Raw genomic sequence first — 18,795 nt, forward strand, 5'->3', positions numbered from 1 at the left:
AAGGCACGCTTCTCGAGACTTTATCAGTAAGCAAATTTTGTCAGACGTCAGCGATTCCCTCGTCTCTGTCAGAGCGACGCGCCGAGCGGGTTTCTCTCTGCACATTGCTTATACAGTGTCCACACATGTTACATACGCTTTAGATGACATGCTTGGATTTAGTTGACACTGTCGGCACTACGTTTCATTCTATGACATATAAGAGAGTGTGTACTACAGCAGTGTCACAGGTGTTGCCTCACCTCCTGACTTCTGGACGGCTCACCGTCTGCTAATTCTTAAAAAGTTCTTGCAACTCCTCAGTGCAAAGTGGTGCGAAGTGTGATCTGACAGTATTTCGTTACAGCCTTGTTCTTTTGGAAATATTTCTAGGTGAATACTGAAGTTGTGTGCCAGTATGCCAAAACCGTGCAAGACGCTGTAGAAGAGCATTCAAGTGCAAATATATTTTTTTCGCTCAAAAAGACAAGGAAAGGACAGAGAAAGAGAAAACCATAAGGGGTGTATTCGTGTAACGTAGAAGGACAGGCTGTTTTGTTTTTTGTTGTTGGTCACATAGCAAGAGTAATAGCCTATAGCCTATATCATTATATGACATACGAAGACAGGTTAGTTATTGCGTGAGTTACGTTGGTGGCGAGATCTAAGGGCTAATGAGACATTGCTGTCCCAACTCAGAGGGCTCATGTTCGAATTTTTCGGTCACCACTATAGAAGTTATTTGCTTTTAAATTTTATCACTCTGAGGCCTGCGTTTTTCTCATGCAACGCAACAGGACAAAAGACCCGGTAAAGTGGCCCTAATTCAAGCCATCGCATTCTTAATATACTTAGGCCGTTTTTGTGAATTTGAGAGCAGGTGTAGGTGGAAGGTCACACAAAACAATGCGACTGGTAAGCGCCAGCGCAGTCATTGTAACAAATTTTGCGTTATTATGCCGGCACGGCAATTTTCGTGCAGTGAGTGGCCTGTGCCTTCCTATTTAAAATTAGGCGGGTAAGATCGCTACTGTGCACAGCGAGCAACGTGCGAAAAGACGTAGTCCGCTTAATCTGCACTTGCAGGCAATTCACATTAGACAGAACCACCATAATGACACGCACAGCACGTCCGCGCAGAATATACGTCAACAGCCATTATGCTATGAGCTACGACACGCGCCTGGCTCCTATAGAGACTATTGATGCATGTGCATCCCACTCAACCAAGGCCCTTTAAACTTCCTTAGAGACACTGGTCTCAACGAGGTAGTTTATTCATTTTCTTGGGCGAGTTGTGTAACATTTTCTTGGGCGAGTTGGCTCATAACTGAAAAGGAAAAACGGTATCGCGACAAAAATAACGACTATAGGCGGGTACGTGCACCAGCCATGTGTACTCGTATCGTCCATGTTTTTTTTTTCTTCTTTTTTCGCGCTACCGTCATTCCTTACTTTATTATGTTTGCATGTTGTGTGTTGTCATGTGCCACTGACGTGCACTGCAGTGCGTATCATTTCATTTTTCATCATAAGGAATAGCATGCTAGGAGCGCCGCCAGGAGCCCCTCTCCAGAATTCAATAAAAACCCCTCTCCATCCCCCTCCCTACCTCTTTCTCTCTCTCTCTGCGTCTCTTTCAGTGCGTTGGTTCACTTGTGTAACAGAGAACACGCTGGATTCTATTAAATATGCAACCCTGCACAATACTCGGATCAAGCAGCAGCTAGGGCAACGTAAATATTGCGGCGTTCATAGAAACTGCAGCGGAGGGTGGTCACAAATATGGCATTTGCTCTTCTTAAACATGACGTCCACATGCAGAACAGGTTGCAGCTGTCAGTCATGAACGTGCGCGCTCAGTCTGACGTGTCTGTTAAGAGAACAAATCAACCTGCTCTTCTTCGCCACCATGACATTTTATTCGTGGTTATAGCAAGTGTTGCTACTTCGGTGCGTAAATCCATGCCCAAGGCTCACAGCACTGGCTGTCAACATGTATTTAGTGTGCATCGCCAAACAGTGTAGATAGCCTAGGAGTCTACAGAGTGCACACAGCGTATAGAAGTGCGTAATAAAGAGAAGGAATGCTCCAAAGTCCAATTCAACTGTCCCCAACCAAGAAGATATCACGTCAGAAGTGTGTATGCCTCGCCTTTGACAACATCGATATATAGGCAGAGAGCAGTGTGTGTGTATCATGGTGTTCTGGTAGCATAGAGGTATTGTAGCTTGCCCCCTAATGGAATAATCGACGAATATATCTTTGTGTGTCAGCTTTTCACCCTTCATCCTAACAAGGTTTCCGACAAGCCGCGCTCGCACACCGCGAGAACCGACACCCAAATCACGCGTCGAGAGAATCCTGTGCCGGCAACCGGCGTTCTCCGGCGTGCACGTTCACGCGCGCGAGCGCCCGGCCCACCCCGAGCCGATCGCACCATCACCATCCTCCCTCTGATCCCCGCCGACCGAAGTAAAGGGCCGAGACGATGCGCCTGCTATTTCGGGCTCGCCAGCGCGCGGCGAGCGCCATCTATCGAGCGTCCCGTCGTTCTCTCCGCCGCCGGCCATCTCCGGCGGGGTACCTGCGCTACAACCGTACTTCAGCGCGAGCGCGCGCGCGCGCGCGCTCGCGCTCGCGCCCTCACCCTCGACTGGTCCCCCTCGCTCGCTTTCTTCCGGCGCGTCCAATGGGAAGCTCGCCGGGAGCCCCCCTAATTGCCCCCTGGCGGAATCCGCGGTATTTAAACGTGCAGTCTCCCCCGGTCCGATCCCAAAACATCCTCAGCACTGGCCTTCCGCACGGACCCGGCCAGTCGTCCACGAACCCAGTGCCGCCGTCGATCCGTGTGTCCTCCCTGGTGGACCCACCTCACCCCCTCCTCTACTCGGCCGCATCTCTCCTCTCCGGCGCGAAGGACGTTCCTCACACGGATGTGACACTTGGGCCGCCGCTCCCGAGCCACCGGTCAGTCGCAGCCCAGCGGTCAGCCCGACAAGAGCTCGGCATCGTCCCACCACACAACCCCTACCTGGCAGCGGGAGGAATCGGCGACAAGTGTTTGTGCCCTGGTGCTCTCAGACGCGCTTCGAGTTTGTCGTTGTCGTCGTCGTAGGCGGCGGCGGACTTGTGGAGTGACTTGGTGAAAAAAATAATTATAATAATTAGCAGTAACGTCCTGTGACTTGGTCACTTGTCACGGGAAGGTGTGCTTCTCTGCAAGGTCGTCGCGCCGCGCTGTGACCCCCAGCCCCGGGACAACCGTCGCCCTTGGAGCTGAAGACCGCAACGTCTCCAAAACGGACGTGGAGTTGACAAGGTAAGCTGGCTTGGCCTCAATGCCTCGGTGACATCCGTGTTTCTCTTCGCATCATGTTGCCTACGGTACGGTGTTTTTTCCCACCAAATGTGTTCGTTGGTGGTTGCCCCGAACCTCTGCGCCAGTTCTTGACATAAATTGCAAGGACACCGAACTATGCTACTTCTTCAGCTTGGCCGTGAGTTTGATTTGGATGTGTTTGTACACCTAATAAGTGCAAGAAAGCCAACTGCATTAAAAAAAATTTTCATGAAGCACCTACACGTCTGCGCAGACGAAGGCTTGGCGCTATTCGCATCAAATTTCCACTGCATTAAATTTCCACTGTGACTTACTTAAGGATTGTTTTAGAAATCCTGCTGACTCGGTTCCTACGCCCGAAAAAACAAGAAGTCTTGTGAAGTGCAACCCCGACAAAAACCATCGCTAATTTCAACCATACCTAAAAAAGTCGAATAAAATCTCACGATTCAGATTTTCACAAGCAGCGCTGAATTGTATATAATTTTTCCTGCATAATTATTTACTATATATTCAGGTGACCACAACGCGTTGCTTTTACAAAATTGACGAGGGTCTCCTATCATGGTTCTTGAACAAAAAAAAAAAAAAAAACATGAGCTTTAAGAGTATTGGGGATAAAAGAATGAAAAACTTCTTTGAAGTCGTTTTCTTTTTTTTCGCGCGCGTGCGGGCGCATTTACATAGCCTACTGGGTGTCGATAAGCTTGCCATCAGCGTCAGAGGAATATTTCGCTGAACGTTTTTGCTATTTACCTACGCGGCACGAATCTGTTTGAACCCCGTCAATATTGGAGCCCTTACAATTTGACACGAGACAGTGGGAAAAGTTCGGTAACGGCGTCTTTTTTTTTTTTTTTAATGCCGGCGGCGTCCGCATAAAGGGTTCACGAAGAGGTTAACACTCGACAGACTTGGCCTAGGTGCCCCGTGAAAACCTTGGCACCGTTATGGTTACAGTACGTATCGCGACGCCAAACGACGCAGTGGACGCTTCGAGGAAAACCGAACGTAAAAAAGTCTAGCAAATCGAAACACGTTTCTTCGCGCTGTACGAGCTGCTTCTCCTGCGGAATAACAATGCACGCGTTTCAATGAAGGTCGGTCCGTCACCTCTACTGAGGTGCGCTGACTCCGCCGACCGCAGTACCTCTTTAATCAAGGCCGCCCATGAATCAATGTTTCCACGAAGAAATTAAAGGATTGCCTAAGGTCGCCGGTCATGCGGAGCAGCATCAGGAGCTGCTTGAGGAAGTGGTGTGCGGTAAAACTTTATCACGTAGTATCGCTTCGCTTGTTTGACGGCATTAAGAAACTGAGCCTCGTTTGATCCGGTTGTTGGATTATATATATATGTTAAGGTCAACGGTAACGACCACGTTGCGAGCTTCGCCGCGCTCTCGACTGCGTCACGCATAATTTGGAAACACTCCGGTTTTCCGTTTCTAAGCGCGAGGAAATAATTTGCGAATTCCGCGATTCGGTCGCAGCAGCAGCCCGCATTGTTTAAAGAAACTGGTAGCCAACTATAGTTGGCCTAAATCTGCAAAACGTGCGCGTTGTAATTGGTAGAAAATTTCAAGCCCATACATAACCTGATCGCATTGCGCACTGTGACTCATTTAGTCCTGTTAATTTTTTTTTCTTTACCATAAAAGCGCTCTATAGCTTCTGCTGGCTTAACAGGAGGGATCGAAGAGCCAGATATGTCGTCTGAAGCCTACCGAGGCAATGTTGATGCGGAAAGATTGTAGCAGCAGAATTGCAAATCAGCATTTTCATTCGCCTTTCAGTGCCCGCAGGAGTATCGCGCGGCCGAACTTGCACGGTGATTGCACTGCCTCAAGCAGTGCAACTAGCTGTCATGAAGTTTAGGTGCCTCAGGATTAGTTCTCCGTCTGGTTGTCTGTCCATGAGACCCTCAATGTTCAACGAAAGCCACGAATGTGAACACAGAAACTTAAGCGGACGAAATAGCTTACAGAATAGAAAGAAGCTTGTATCCCAGAATCAATGCATATTGGTTCCCGTCAATGACGGACGCCCTAATCCTACAGACGTCAAGTGTTCGAGAGAGAGCGCGTACAGCAGAGCTAGCTGGCAGACTACGCCACCCCGCATATAGAGACCCACAACGCTTTCTTCTACGTGCAAAAAACCAGACGCATTAACGCACGCCTGAACGCCGAGGCGAGAGAGAGTGTACACCGGCTTGCGAGGAAGCCACGGCGAACGTGTAGAAGTTACGTGGTACATTGCGGAGGAAACGAAATGAGAAGGAAAAGAAAAACAAAAGTGACTGCACTTCTCCGGCGATTCTTCTTTTTCCCATCCCCCTGCCCGTCTCCGCTCTCTTCCATTTTCTTTGCCTCGCGATCCCTCTCATGCGAACTTCCTGCACCGTATTTCATCGCCACTCGGCCAGAATCGACCAGCGTACACGCACGCACGCACACACGCAAAGGTTCGGAGCCGTTGTTTCTGTCTGCCTCGGAAGACTGGACGAAAATGAAGGAAAAAGAAAATGAAAATACGACTGGTCGGGGAGAGGAAACGGCGCGCGCGCGCGCGCCTAGTAAGGCAAATAAAGGAGACCTGCCTCGTAAAACACGTCCGGGGCAAAAGAACAAGAACACGGTGCACCTCTTCAAAGGTGCGGTCCCCCCCCCCCCCCCCCCCCCCCACCCGTGTGAGAGCAAAAAACACGGCAGGCGCAGAAACAAAATGAAGCCGCGCAGTGCAGATGTCAGTGACACTGCAACCGCGGCGGAGGCGAGCTCCTCTCCGGCGTATACCGGTGCCGTCCACGCAAGGGCAGGAGCTGTGCGGTGAAGCCAGAGCTGAAGGAAACGAAACGGGCTCTCGATACCAATTTTGATAGCGTTATAGCGGGACCGGAAAAGCAAGATTAGATTACGGAAACTGGCTCTAGAATGCCGTCGCTCTAAAATGCTGCTGTAAAGCTCGCCCGAAAAGGAATGAAGCGACTTATTAAGAAGGTGACACGAAAAGGTAGCAAATGACGTCGGCATCGTAAAAGCCGTGACAGGGATGCGAACAGATGCTGTCGGAAGAGAAGCACGCGTTTTTCGATTTTGCTCAGCTCACTATTTTACATTGTTCCGGACCAGTTCAGTCGAATCACCTGTAGTTCGTGCTACGTTGGAGGCACTAGCAAACGTTCTAACTTGCGCGTGGGATTGGTCTAATACACGACTTTCTTCAGAATTCGATCCGACATAACGATACGTTTGGTTAAATGTTTGCTGTCGTATGGCAAATGCACGGACAAAGTGACACGGCGTAGCAACTACTCCATGCACGGAGGAATACGCTCTCATAAGCAAGTTGTTCCATTAATACCCTCGGGTATTTCGTGACTCGCTTCGCTTCGCAACCTACGCACCGTATCATTTAACCGCGACCGTGTAGTAGCTGTGGTCTATACGGTTACGCCTTAACTAAAAGCGTATTACAACAGACTAACACTGATGAAACTCACGAAGGATCGCAGTCAATACTTGGCCCGCATTACCTCTCACGTTTCAGCCGCGTGCGCTAGAAGAAGAAAAAAAAAAAAAGTTGAAGGGCGAAGACCGGCAGCTTCGAGGCGTGCATACTACGTGTGCGGTTCATACAAGAGCGTCATGAAGGGTGGAGGACTTCGCGACTTTCTCTGGGAGCGCGGTTGATTGCACAGGCGAACTGGGCGCGATTGGGACGGTGCCAGTTAAGGTAGCGTGACCCGCTAATGAATTGCATGTTTCTTGGACGCGGCTCCCGATGGAAGCCAGAGATTGCGCGGCAGGTGGGTAAGGCGATACGATCGACTTCTGTAACTGCGGCCCGCCTCAGAAGCGTGTGTTACTTTCCTATGCGTACGACGAGAGCACAGAAAGGGAAAAAAAATTGAAGACGAGCGGGAGGCAGGAGGTGAGAATAACTTGCTCTCGGCGTTCGCCTGTGTATGACGACACGGTGCGAACAGCAATTTACTAATTATGGGAGGACATGCTAATTGACAGGTTAAGGCGGCTCTGCCAGCGCGCTGGCTCTTTGACAAATGGTATATACATGCGTTAGACGGGGAGGTTGCGCGCCGTCTTGACTGGTTTGAGGCTCGCTTCCCGGAATTTTGTAGGGGAATAACGTAAAATATATAGAAATTCGGCGTTTTCTTTTTTTTTTCCTGGACCGGCTGGTGTTCCGTCGGATCTAAGGTCTATGAACATGCTTGCTTGTGCAGTAAGCAGGCGCCTCTTCTACTTCTTTTTTTTTTCTTTCTTTTGTGCTTCAGGGGAAAAAAGGAGGCGTTATTTACAGCGATAATCCCCTGATCTACCGCATCACTCGCGTTCGTGAACTCTTTACAGAGTTGACCTTGAAAATGTACGCGAGGCAACTGTTCTTTGTTAAGTCAAGCTCATTGTCCTTCATTAACCTGCCCCGCCCTTCTTTCGAAGAGGCAATACTATGCGTTTCTACTTGACCGTCCAAGCTAAGAAACAAAATAGCACCGCTCTCACGCTGACTTAATCGCAAGCGCGAAGTGAAATGCATATCGGTTTCGTTATAAGTATATGTGTGACTAGAGGTAGATGACATTTTTCGGCAAAGGGACCAACTGAAAATTTGTCTGGTACTTCGTGCCTAACTAACCACACTCATCCAGCACGTTCGCAGGCTCAAAAGGGCTTTTCAACATGTTCAGGTAGAATTACACAAGCGCACAACACGGGTTCAAGTTGACCAGCATCTGGGCTTATTCAAGACGGAAACGCTAATTTGACGAAACCAATAGGCGCCCAGCCTGCCGCTTCTGGCATCTGACAGCGGCACGTAAACAAGGAAACGGGTTCTTCACTTTCGAAACATACGAGTCAGTAATAAGAACTGACTTCAAAAGTGATTTAAGACCCGGAGTTGCCTTTGTTTGAGGGTATATAACGTATGTGCACAAGTTGCAGTACTACAGAAAAACGCGAACGCTGTGATTCCATTGAGTTTTGTCAGGCACTACGTTCTTTATTTTCGTTATTTTTAAATATGTCTGCGGCTGCTTCGTGATGCAGCTGTTTTGAAACTGAGTACTCTACTCTGTATCCAACCCATATAAGACCCGTATGGCTCCGGCCGCAAAACTATAGCACTTTGAATAGAAGATGCGGAGTGCGGTTACGTAATGCGTTCACGCGCCATTCGGAGCTACCTTCCGGTATTCTACCTGGCGACCGAAGTGCGCTACAGAGGCGGCGTTCTACGCGACACAGTCTAGACGCTGACTCTATATCGCGTTGAGTATCGAGGCAAGAACGAGCTCAGAAGGGCGCCGTCCAGTGATTCGGAACCCCTCCTTGTGATTAGCCCCGTGGCCGGCAAAACTCCCAATCCGCCGAAGCATTTACCGAGTCAGTAAAGCTATGCCGAGGCGTTCGCACGCATCTTGGCATGGTACAGGCTTAACAAAAGAAAAGAAAGAAGGCCCAAAACAAGGGCGAATCACCCAAAAAAAAAACAGAAAACAAGAGACCGGGCGCCGCATAACTCGGGATTACTTTACGCTCGGAGGTCCCTCGCCATTTGTGTTTTTTGTTTTTGTGCAACCCGGTGAACTGTAGGGAGATAACGCGATTGCACAATGCCAACGCCGCCTCCTCTTCCTCAGGTTGAGGAGCAATGTCTCCATTTGCGGTGGTCTTTGGCACGGTTCGATTCTTTTCAAGATTTTCTTTATAGTTTTTTCTTTGTCTTACTTTTCTCGGTCTTCCTCCGTGACTGTTAATCTTTTTTTGTTGCAATGTGCCACGAAGACACGCAAGGTTGCGTTTGAACCTGGAGCTGGAGCGTGTACCAAACCATATATAGAAGAGCCACGAGGATTACTGAAGCGTGCCGTAATCCACCGGACTGACGGAGCCGCTTGAATAACCTGTAAGTCAAGTGTGGACCACTCCGGCCCACAGGGCTGTCTTTGTTCGTGACAGAGCAATAAAAATGGGAGATAGTGAGATCAAGAAAAAAAAAATAATAATAACGCAGTGGCGGCATTGGCTGCAGCGCCTGTCAGCGCATCGGATCGCGGTGAAACGTTGCCTTCCTTGGATTAGCGATGGATTAGCGATGGTAGCCACATATGTATCGATTATCATGAGTATGTAACCGAAACAGCGTTAGTTCTGGTCATTGGCTCCTGGTGTCTGTTTACGTACAGTTCCCCAACGAAAGTTTGTATACAATTGTGTCGCGAAAACGCTGAAATGATTTCCCACGCTGCCGATTGGCCGCGTTTCCTGAAACTGACAGGTGCATCATGATATCGACGGGAAGTTGGAGAATCATTCCCGAATTTCTTCCATCTTCGTTTCTTTGACTGCGACGAAATTTGTTTCGTCGGGTAACACACGGGTCGGTAAAACACACGGGTAACCAGTGTAGAGGAAGTACAAGGACACCACATCTCGCGATTAACACCACTGCATCAAATTTCGTGCTTTCTCGTTTTGTTGTTTATGGCGGTTCAAGGCCAAGCGAACAGTGGTATCAACTCTACGAGGCATCATGATGAAGCCCTTACCCTGCCACGATCAGGGCTAGACAAATATATTTTTTTTTCTTCCCTCTGCTCCTCCAGATCAGCAGCTCTCCCCAACGAACGTTCCCATCCATGGCAACTGTTCTGAATCCCACTGCCACGCGCTATATGGCATCCTTCGATTACCGGTTCTCAAGCCGGGCGCGCGCGAGCCGATGGATGATGACTCACGCCGGCTGCGAACTTACGTCACGTCCATAGGCGAACCGCGTATCGAAGCGAAGAAGACGCATAGCTGCAGAAGTCGGCCGAGTAGCAGCCGACGTCTACGCGATGTATAGACCGCGTATGCCTTTCATACACTCACACAAAAAAAGCTACGCCTTCTCTGCGGGGCTCGTTCAAACTCTACGAGAGACACGCACGGCGGTGGCAGCAGCCGACCGTTAATGCAGCGTCCTCCGGCAAAGTTTGCGCCGATGTGGGCTGCAGACAGGCAGGGCCGCGGCGGCGGAGCCCGCAGTAGCAAGGCACGCTGACTGGCGGCCGGCGCACGGCCCGTCGTCAAAGGTCGTTCTCTCCTTCGTGGCGAGGTGGCCGCCGCGGTTGCTGTTGCCAGTCTTTAAGCCCAGCTGCGCCGGGGCGCGTCTCCGCGGGCTCCGTGTGACGAATGGATTCGCTCAGATTTCCCCGTCTGAGTCCCCTCCTGCCGATCGTCGGCGCAGCACGTCTACGACGCCGCCGCTCCAAACGGCGCGCACGCCGAACGGGACGAGGTGGCGGTGCTGAGAGGAGGAGACGCTGGGTCCTTCGCCTGGATTAACGCGCGCGCGCGCTCCGCCACTTCGCCAGAGCGAGCAGCAGGCGATAGCAGAGAAAGAGGCTCGCTTGCTCGCCGGAATGCTGAATTCCCACTCGTCCCGCCACTGCTATAGCTGCTTCTGGCGGCGGCGGTGGCGGTTCGGTGGTTCAGCCTGTTCGTTAGAGCGCCAAGATATCCTCCTTCCCCATGCTCGTCTTCTTCTTTGCTTTACGCCTATCCCTTCCCGACTTCCCCTCGTCTAGCTGTCTTATCCATACTCCCCTCTCTCGCGTATACACCCCCCCCCCCCAAAAAAAAAAAACGGCTAGAACTGCGTTTTATTGTTATTATTTTGCTGCTCCTGCTGCTGCTGCTGCTGCTGCTTCTACGACTACTTTGATCGCCACAATCATCTCCCCCTGCCCCCCGCTCTCTTGTACACCTCGTATAGCGGGTCCAAAGCGGCAGAAGACTCGTCAGTCAGCATCGTCGTCGTCACGGAGGGCTTCGATAAACGAGAGGAACGCGATGCGTTCCTTTTGCGCCTCCGATCTTGCTGCTCTTCTTTCTTGCCGGGGCGGCAAAAGATAACAAAGGCGCCCGAAGCCAGCCAAGCAGCGGCAGCGGTCGCAGGTTTCGCCGTGCCTATGCGTCCTGACATCCTATAGGTGCCGTTTCGTAGCGGTTTCTCGCGCCTTGGGCATCTCGGAGACGGCTGCCTATCGCCCCCGGATTTGCCTCTCTGTATTTCTCTTCGACTTCTCTCTATTTTTCTTTTCTGTCTCTCCTAGAGAGTTCAGCTGCCGTCGCGGAGAAAACCGGCGTGATGGCTCGCAATAGCGACGCTTGTGCTGTGCCGCCGACACCTCTGGAACGGTCTGGGTCTTCTCTTTGCGTTCCCCACCCTTCCTCCCATTCCCTCTTCTGTCTATCTCTTCCGAGCAGTTTTTTATTTCTTTTCTTTCTTCGTTTCCCTCCTCATCTTTCGTTTGCGATTGACTCCAGGTACGGGACTGCGTGTTTGCACCCACGCTCGCCGGAAGCTAGCCCAGCTCAAACCTGTTCGCGGAGTACCTACAGTGTTGCCACCTGAAGTGGCCTCGTATAGGGCAATACACTTCTCCCTCCCTTCATGCGTATGCGTGTGTGTGTGGACACAAGGACTGAATGAGAGCTGGACTGGTGCTTGTCTAATCCTCTTTTTTTTTCGCTTCTTTTTTGCTTTGTTCTATACAAATAAGTTCAGCTAGGGTGCGCGCCGTCTTTCTGTGGTAGCGGCAAGTTCCGCGAACTCGTTCACAAAAAGGCGGTTCCCGGCTATCGGTGTAGGTGCGAGACCTGGGTTGGGTCATTACACCGGCCGACGGCTTGCGTTCTCCTAGGTTATACTCAATGAAGGTCAATACGACGATCGCGTCTGACCTGGGGCGATGGAAGGTGCGTATGCTGACGCGGTCGATCGAACAGCGACGTCTAGTGACGGCGTTGCTTGACGTAGGCGATTGCGCTTGCGTGGACTATATTATGATGGCATGCTTTCATTTCTACATTCGCTTTGCGCTCAGAGGCAAGTTCGCATGAGCCGTAAAGAAATAATGTAGAGGCTTAAGCTGGACAAGGAACGTGAGACAGTGATCAACGATGCTTTGAGCTTTCAACATCCGCGTGTCACGATTGCGGAGTAATATGCGCACAGCCGGCTGATTGTACCAAAGGCCAACACCCGCATTCTGATTTCATTGCTGCATAACAAGAGAGAGAGCAAGGAGAGGGAAGGCAGGGAGGTCAACCAGTAGAGCGTCCGGTTTGCTACCCTGCACTAGGGGTAAGGGAAAGGGGGAATAGAAAGAGAAAAATAGGAAGAGAATGAGTACTGAGTACAAGTGCGATGATGTTAGACAAAAATAATAATAAGGGTAACTGAATTAAATGTGCTATACGCCAACGTGGTAATGCCTCCCAATGGATATTCCTCATGCCGTTCATGCGTTACCGTTCAGGGGTGAACAGGAACGCACACGTTTAATGATGCACATGTACGCTTTAAAATAAGAGCCATCCAACGTCTCCGAGGCTGTGCTGTGCTGTATAGAGACTAATTTGTCAAATAATAAGCATTTAAAGGACTTATTCTGTGCCTTGCCTCACTTCGTTGTTAATGTATTCTCAAGATCTCACGCAGCCCGATATCGAGTAAGAAGAAAGAAAAAAATTTGACATCGTGCAACAAATTAAACTTTCTGTCCGATGGTGTCCGAAATTGAGAGGCGTAAAAAACAAAAGCAACATGTCATTGAAGGAGAGCCTGTAGTTAACCTTCCGTGCACTAGATCTCGCTTCAGCTATTGCCATCACGCCTGACTGCTGTACCACTCCCTCTTCTAAAGCAGATGGCAAATCAGTAACGCGATCACAACCAGAACACCTAAACCAGCACGAACAAGACAGACGAGATCAGAAGGAGAGGTCACCGAATGGAAAGGTGACGTAATGAACAGCTGACTCTGGCCCCAAAGCGTAAGAAAACCAGGACAGCAGCAAGTCAGGTGGGAAAGGCCGTCCTCGTCAAACAGAAAAGAGAACACTTCTTGCCTCGTCCCGACAGCAACAATCAGCGGTTGTCCAGCAGCAGCGGACTGGCCGCCGAACAACATCTCTCGAATTCTCGCAAAAAGCGGTGGCACTTCCTTGTGTGACGTAATCATTATTCTCCGAGAGCCCCGAGCTTTACAGCGTGAAGCACCGACAGAAGGCGACAGGAAGCGAATGACATGACTGGTCGCGGACAAATGGGAATTCCCCGTTTCCTGAACGCGATGACACAGTTCGGGCGCACAGGTCTCGGAACTTTTGAGAAAGCAGACGAGGCAATAGCAAATACAGACCGCAACGGCGGAATGGGCCACTCAAACTCCTCCTCCCCTTCTCATCACCAGTGACAGCTAGCCCCCGTAGAGAAGAAGCAACCGGCGAAAGTGCCCGCAACTTGGCGATGATATCGCATCCCGGTGAGGCGTCCACATGTACTTACCGTACGTTGCAGGAGAAAGGAAGGGGGGGGGGGGGGGAGAGTCATCGGGATGAGCTTTTCTTTTTAATACTTTTTGATGTGCTTCTAGGACGTGTCTGAAACTTTATTGCTGCCACGCGTCGCTCCTACGCCTGTCAGCTCCACTACCGAGCTGACCCTGATTCCGCGAGCATGGTCACGTATGCGCTCGCGCGCTCCCACGATGCTTCGGAAAGTGCGGCTGCCTTTTAGTTCGCCTCCTGTTCGCTTTGTCCCATGGTAAAAAGAGTAGCAGAGGCCACTGAGGATGCAGAAAAGTTTAGTCAACTGTTTATATATAGCTCTCACTGCACTCAAAAGTGAAAAAAAAAAAAATGCGATGATCTTTCTCTCGAGCAACGTGGATTGTTCGTGCAGCTTCGCGACAGTTCAATCGCCGCTGCACTGCTTGTCGTAATGAAACTCTTTCGTGAGGCATGACGGAACTTCGTATAAATATACCGCCTAGTTTTACGATGGCCGGGACACCAAAGTTGCCGCCCGCCGTTTTGCAATGCTCTTCATTTAGGCAGTTTATCGATGTAGTGTACTTATGAAAGGACGTTGTACAATATAGGACAAAGGTTCGCGGCCCGCGGTAGCAGGAAAATAATAAACTCACCGAATTTCTTTCTGGCTTCAACAGGCAGCCACCTCATGACGTGCTTAGCCTACGCTTCCCTTCATTATGAAAGGCAGCCTACCTAAGCCTAGGAAAAATCCTTCCGTATGGCTGCATCATACGCTAAATGTATGCACCCCTGCTAAACGCATGCCTATAGAATTTGATTTCTACAACACTGCTCCTGCAATGCCTGAGTGCTGCATTGTAGGACTGACAAGCAAGCATAGGAAGAGGCTCGACAAGAGCACATTTTGCGGAATTGTAGCATGACGCCTATGGCGTATTACTTATGTGACACGCCACTTATGACAAGCTGCTTGTTCGTCGACTGTATCCGTCCAAAACAAGGCGCAGGTTTTCGAATACTCCTAAGGAAGGTTTCGAACAAATCCAAAAAGATGTCAACAAGCAGAATTCCAGTTTCGCGTAGACGCCACAGCCCAGCGACACCGGGATGCTTTGTATTTCCGGTATGTCCGCCCATCGCCGGCAATACTCGGTAGTACACTAACGTGGTGGCATTAGGGTGGCTGCTGTACAGACATTCGTTTCACAATAATTTGGCACCGAAGTTGGAGGCTACATCTGGCGTTAGAGAACTGAGCCTAGCTCACGAAAACGCGCTTGTCCGCCCGCCTCGAGCACAGTCCCGATTGCGAGTGCTATGTCTCGTACACAGCTTCCACATCAGTCAGTAGCACATTATTCGGACTCGAAGTATACATTGTAAACAGTACGCGTGGCGCTCGCTGCATTCGGGAACCCGGCGCTGTCTTCACAGCGCATGCGCGGAGCTGAGCGAGAAAGAAGAAAGAAGGGTGGAGAAGGACCGAATCTCACACCGCTTGCAGTAGAACAAAGCAGCTCGGCGCGGAAGGCCAGGCCACACATAGCAGCTTCGCCTTCCTCGATTGTCTTGGGTGTCGAGACTGCGGCACTCACCCTAACGCCCTCTCTCTTTCCCTCTCTGCTGGTTCCACCAACGTTAAGAGCTGCTCCTGCTTCTTCTTCTTCTTCCTATCTTGCTGATTCTGCTCTCGCCGCCGCCGAACCCGTAATACCGCGCCGCGTGGGCCCCCCCCCCCGCGCTAAGCTTCTTTTCTCTGCCGAAGAGGTCGACCCTTTGAGGTGGCCGCGCGCGCTCGCTCGGAGCGTCGAGGTTGTCTGTGGTCGAAGGGAACGGGGGTCCTCGCAGACTTCCTCCCTCAGGACGCGTTTATATATATACAACCACGGTTTCTTTGCGGTCTGGGACCTGCTTGTCTTCGTGCGTGCGTACGCCTGCTAATTGCGGCGAGAAGCGGTCAACTTAATTGGCCGCTTGCGCAACTCTTGTATGGCGACGTTCCTCCTCTCCGCCGCGTCCCCGCAGTTTCTTGGATCTCCCTCTATCTGTATACCTCACTGTACTGCTTGCGCGTGCTGTTGTCATCGCCGCGGCGACATATTGAGTCTTAACGGGTGGACGCCGCGAGCCGCCGGCCTCGCTGGGCAACAATGAAAGAAAACACGAGTGCACGAGCGGCAGTTCCGTTCCTCTCCCTGGGACGAAGGCTGCGGAGAGAGTGAAAGAGCGAGAGAGAGAGGGGGGGAAGGGTACGGCGAGACCTCTTCGTCTCGTCTCGTTAATGCCCGCTGTGTAAACGTGCGCGCAACCGTGAATAGTTTTGGCCCGTGCGCGCGCGTGCGTGCATTTGTACGTTAGATGCACACCTGCTTTCCGTCGTGTCCCCTGAAGACGGGTCGAGGTTGGTGCGCCCACTCGTATACCTTTGCAGTGACGTGGACGGCTGCTGCCCACGACGAAACATACAATTAATCCCCGTGTTCCGCGCGTGTCCGGTTGGGACTGTGTATAGAAACGTCGAAGATGTTTAACCCTAATGAGCTCGCAGGGACACGTGAGGACTAAACCGAGAGCGATTTGAGCGTACGCGGAACGGTGTGGAAATTAGTCGCTTCTCTCGTTTCCTTCGCCGGGAATCTCCGGGATGTTTCTTTTCGTTCGCGCGAATAGCGCGTTCCTCCGTATGTTTGACGAACGTTAATTGATGTTTAATGAAACGAAACATCTTCTTTCTTTGTGTGTGTGTGTGTGTGTGTGTGTAGAAGGGAGTGATGCTAGCGAGGTGCAAACGTGAAGGATGATTTGTCTGAATCAGCGCTGTACTTGAATGCATCGTTGTCTGTACGTGTATTGCCTGTTCATAGTCCGTCGGGTCTTCTATTCGAGTGACTGTGTCCCTCGCATAATACGTTCACGCAGTCGTTCTTGCGAGTGTCCTCGTCGTTGTCCGCTTCCTCGATGACAACACGAGAAAGAATTTTAGGCAGGCAATTTCGCAACGGTGAAGCGCTGGCAAATGACGAAGGCAAATGCTGTGACCGTATCTCATTGTTCGTAGTTTCCTGCTAATGAGACAAGGGATAATGCAACGTGAACGCACAGTTTTATGGGGGGAAAACGGAAAGGATAAAAAGGATCAGTGATCAGTAGAAGGATGGAAAGGAAAAGAGGGAATACGAATAAAGACGACTGGAGACACTGGAAGACGCTACTTTGTAGCTTAATTTAACCTTCCGTTTTCCTCCGACAACATGTATACCTCTGTACAGCGTATAGAGAGGGTCGAAGTCGAACTAATCCAGAAAGAGACAATGGTGGCGTGAATCACAGTCGGAAACATGTTGCACTGCGTGTGTAAGATGGTGACTCATACCTTTATGCTGCAAGAACCAGCATCCATGCTTTACCAAGTGCGCCCCACAGATGCCTCCCCCCCCCCCCCCCCCTTCATTTTCTTTCATACAACAACACTATCGGCATCCGGGAAGCATGATTACTTTCACTCTTGTGACCCGTGTAATTCGAGATGCTTGCCTCATGAGTGCCTGAAATCCCGAGTGCGTCTACATCTCGCAAGCCTGCATGTGCACAGACTTGAGAATGCCCAAGGCCCTGAAGTAAGCTATAATCTTAGTTTAGACCACGTGTTTCTTTCGCTTTCCTGCTGAATAAACCCGCCTATAACATAAATCTCACCCGCCCGCTCGAGTTGGCGTGTGGGGATATATGCCGCCAGCATTAGACCGAGGCACTCTCCGGGAAGTTGTTTGGGACGTCCCATGGACGCCTTACACGCTGTAACGACTCTCATCACAACAAATCTAACGGCAGGAACGGAGCCCTACACCGAGACCGCGGGAACCAGTGCGTGCGTTATATAGAGAATACCGCACACGGTGACGTGGGCGCGCAAAAGCACGACACGAATGTCAAGTGCCTCTTAAGCGGCAGCTCTCTCTGTGTATCTCTCTCTCTCCTTTTAATTTTACTTTCTCGGTAGTCCAGGACTGGGAAGGGGGTGGGGGAGGCGTGGAAAGAGAGAGAGAGTTTAGAATGTGTCACAGCACTCACGAAGCCGGCGGGAGAAAGACGAGACGAATAAAGCGAGACGTAAAGTCGAAAGATAAGACGAAAGTGAAGCCAAGGAAGATACGTAGCCGGTTGTTGCACGTATGGCTCCCGTGGCGTCGCGCTCGGTAGGCGGCGGGGGGACGACGTGTGTTGTGACGCGGGCGCTTCTTCTTCTTCTTCTTTTGTGTGCGTGTACGTGAAAAGAAAGAGGGGGGTTCTCGAAAGCGCATAGAAAGGACAACGCAAGCGTGATCCAGCCGCCACTCCTTATCCTCGGCATGGCGGCGGCGGCGGCCTGTCTGTCTTGTGACCCGGTCCGCGCTTGCGCGGCAGCCAAAGGCCTGACCGTTGCGTCCGTGACAGGGGGTCGTGACTCCTCCGCTCACCGCTTCCTATAGACGGGTCTCGCGTGAGTTCGCCGCGCTTGACGACGACGCCATTTGTGAACGCCGACGATGTTAACGCCGAACTGTTCGCGCTTAAACCGTCCCCGAGTGTGCATGGTGCGAAGTTTGGCGCCGTCTTAACGCGCCGGGTCGAGGAAACTTTCACGTTATCGTCGAAAAAAAAAAAAAATGCGAGACGGTGGTCCCAAAACACGGGAATTGAGATGCTCTATGTTTAGACTATACATTCTGTCTCTGCCTTAGCCGAATGTTTTGCACAGCTTAATGCCCTATATTTATAAGGCTATATAAACTATATACTATATTCAACTATATTGCTTAGAGCGTGTTGAGGGGAAGGAAGTTTACGAAGACGGCAGCAGGGACTGGCCGAGACAGCGCACGTGTCTGTCTGCATTCGAAATATTATTTTTTTTTATTACAGCCAGAGCGTTTATTCTTTACGCTCGCTTTATTTTTATCTTTCTTATTCGCGATGTTTTATGCTGGCCTCTAGAATGCGGTGACTGCAGCTGTAAGGTGGCAGAGGACCTTGTTTCGCGACCGGCATACAAACCTGCGACCGAATTCCCAAAGCTTTTCTTTCGTAAGTGTTTCTTGCCATTTGTCGGCCACCTTCTTTAATAATTTGCTCCAACA

The 18,795-nt window shown here is 50.8% G+C and overlaps 1 protein-coding gene across 1 annotated transcript in view; it reads left to right on the forward strand.

Annotated features, from left to right (window-relative positions):
• The first annotated feature begins 2,773 nt into the window (after nucleotides 1-2,773).
• Nucleotides 2,774-18,795, forward strand: part of LOC119445054 (mucin-2) — a 142,183-nt gene continuing 126,161 nt past the window's right edge. The window contains 1 exon segment of the mRNA XM_049664854.1: nucleotides 2,774-3,302. The gene's annotated coding sequence lies outside the window, so the exon portion shown is untranslated.

The sequence above is a fragment of the Dermacentor silvarum genome, chromosome 3, assembly GCF_013339745.2.
Source record: "Dermacentor silvarum isolate Dsil-2018 chromosome 3, BIME_Dsil_1.4, whole genome shotgun sequence".
Lineage (NCBI taxonomy): Eukaryota > Metazoa > Arthropoda > Arachnida > Ixodida > Ixodidae > Dermacentor > Dermacentor silvarum.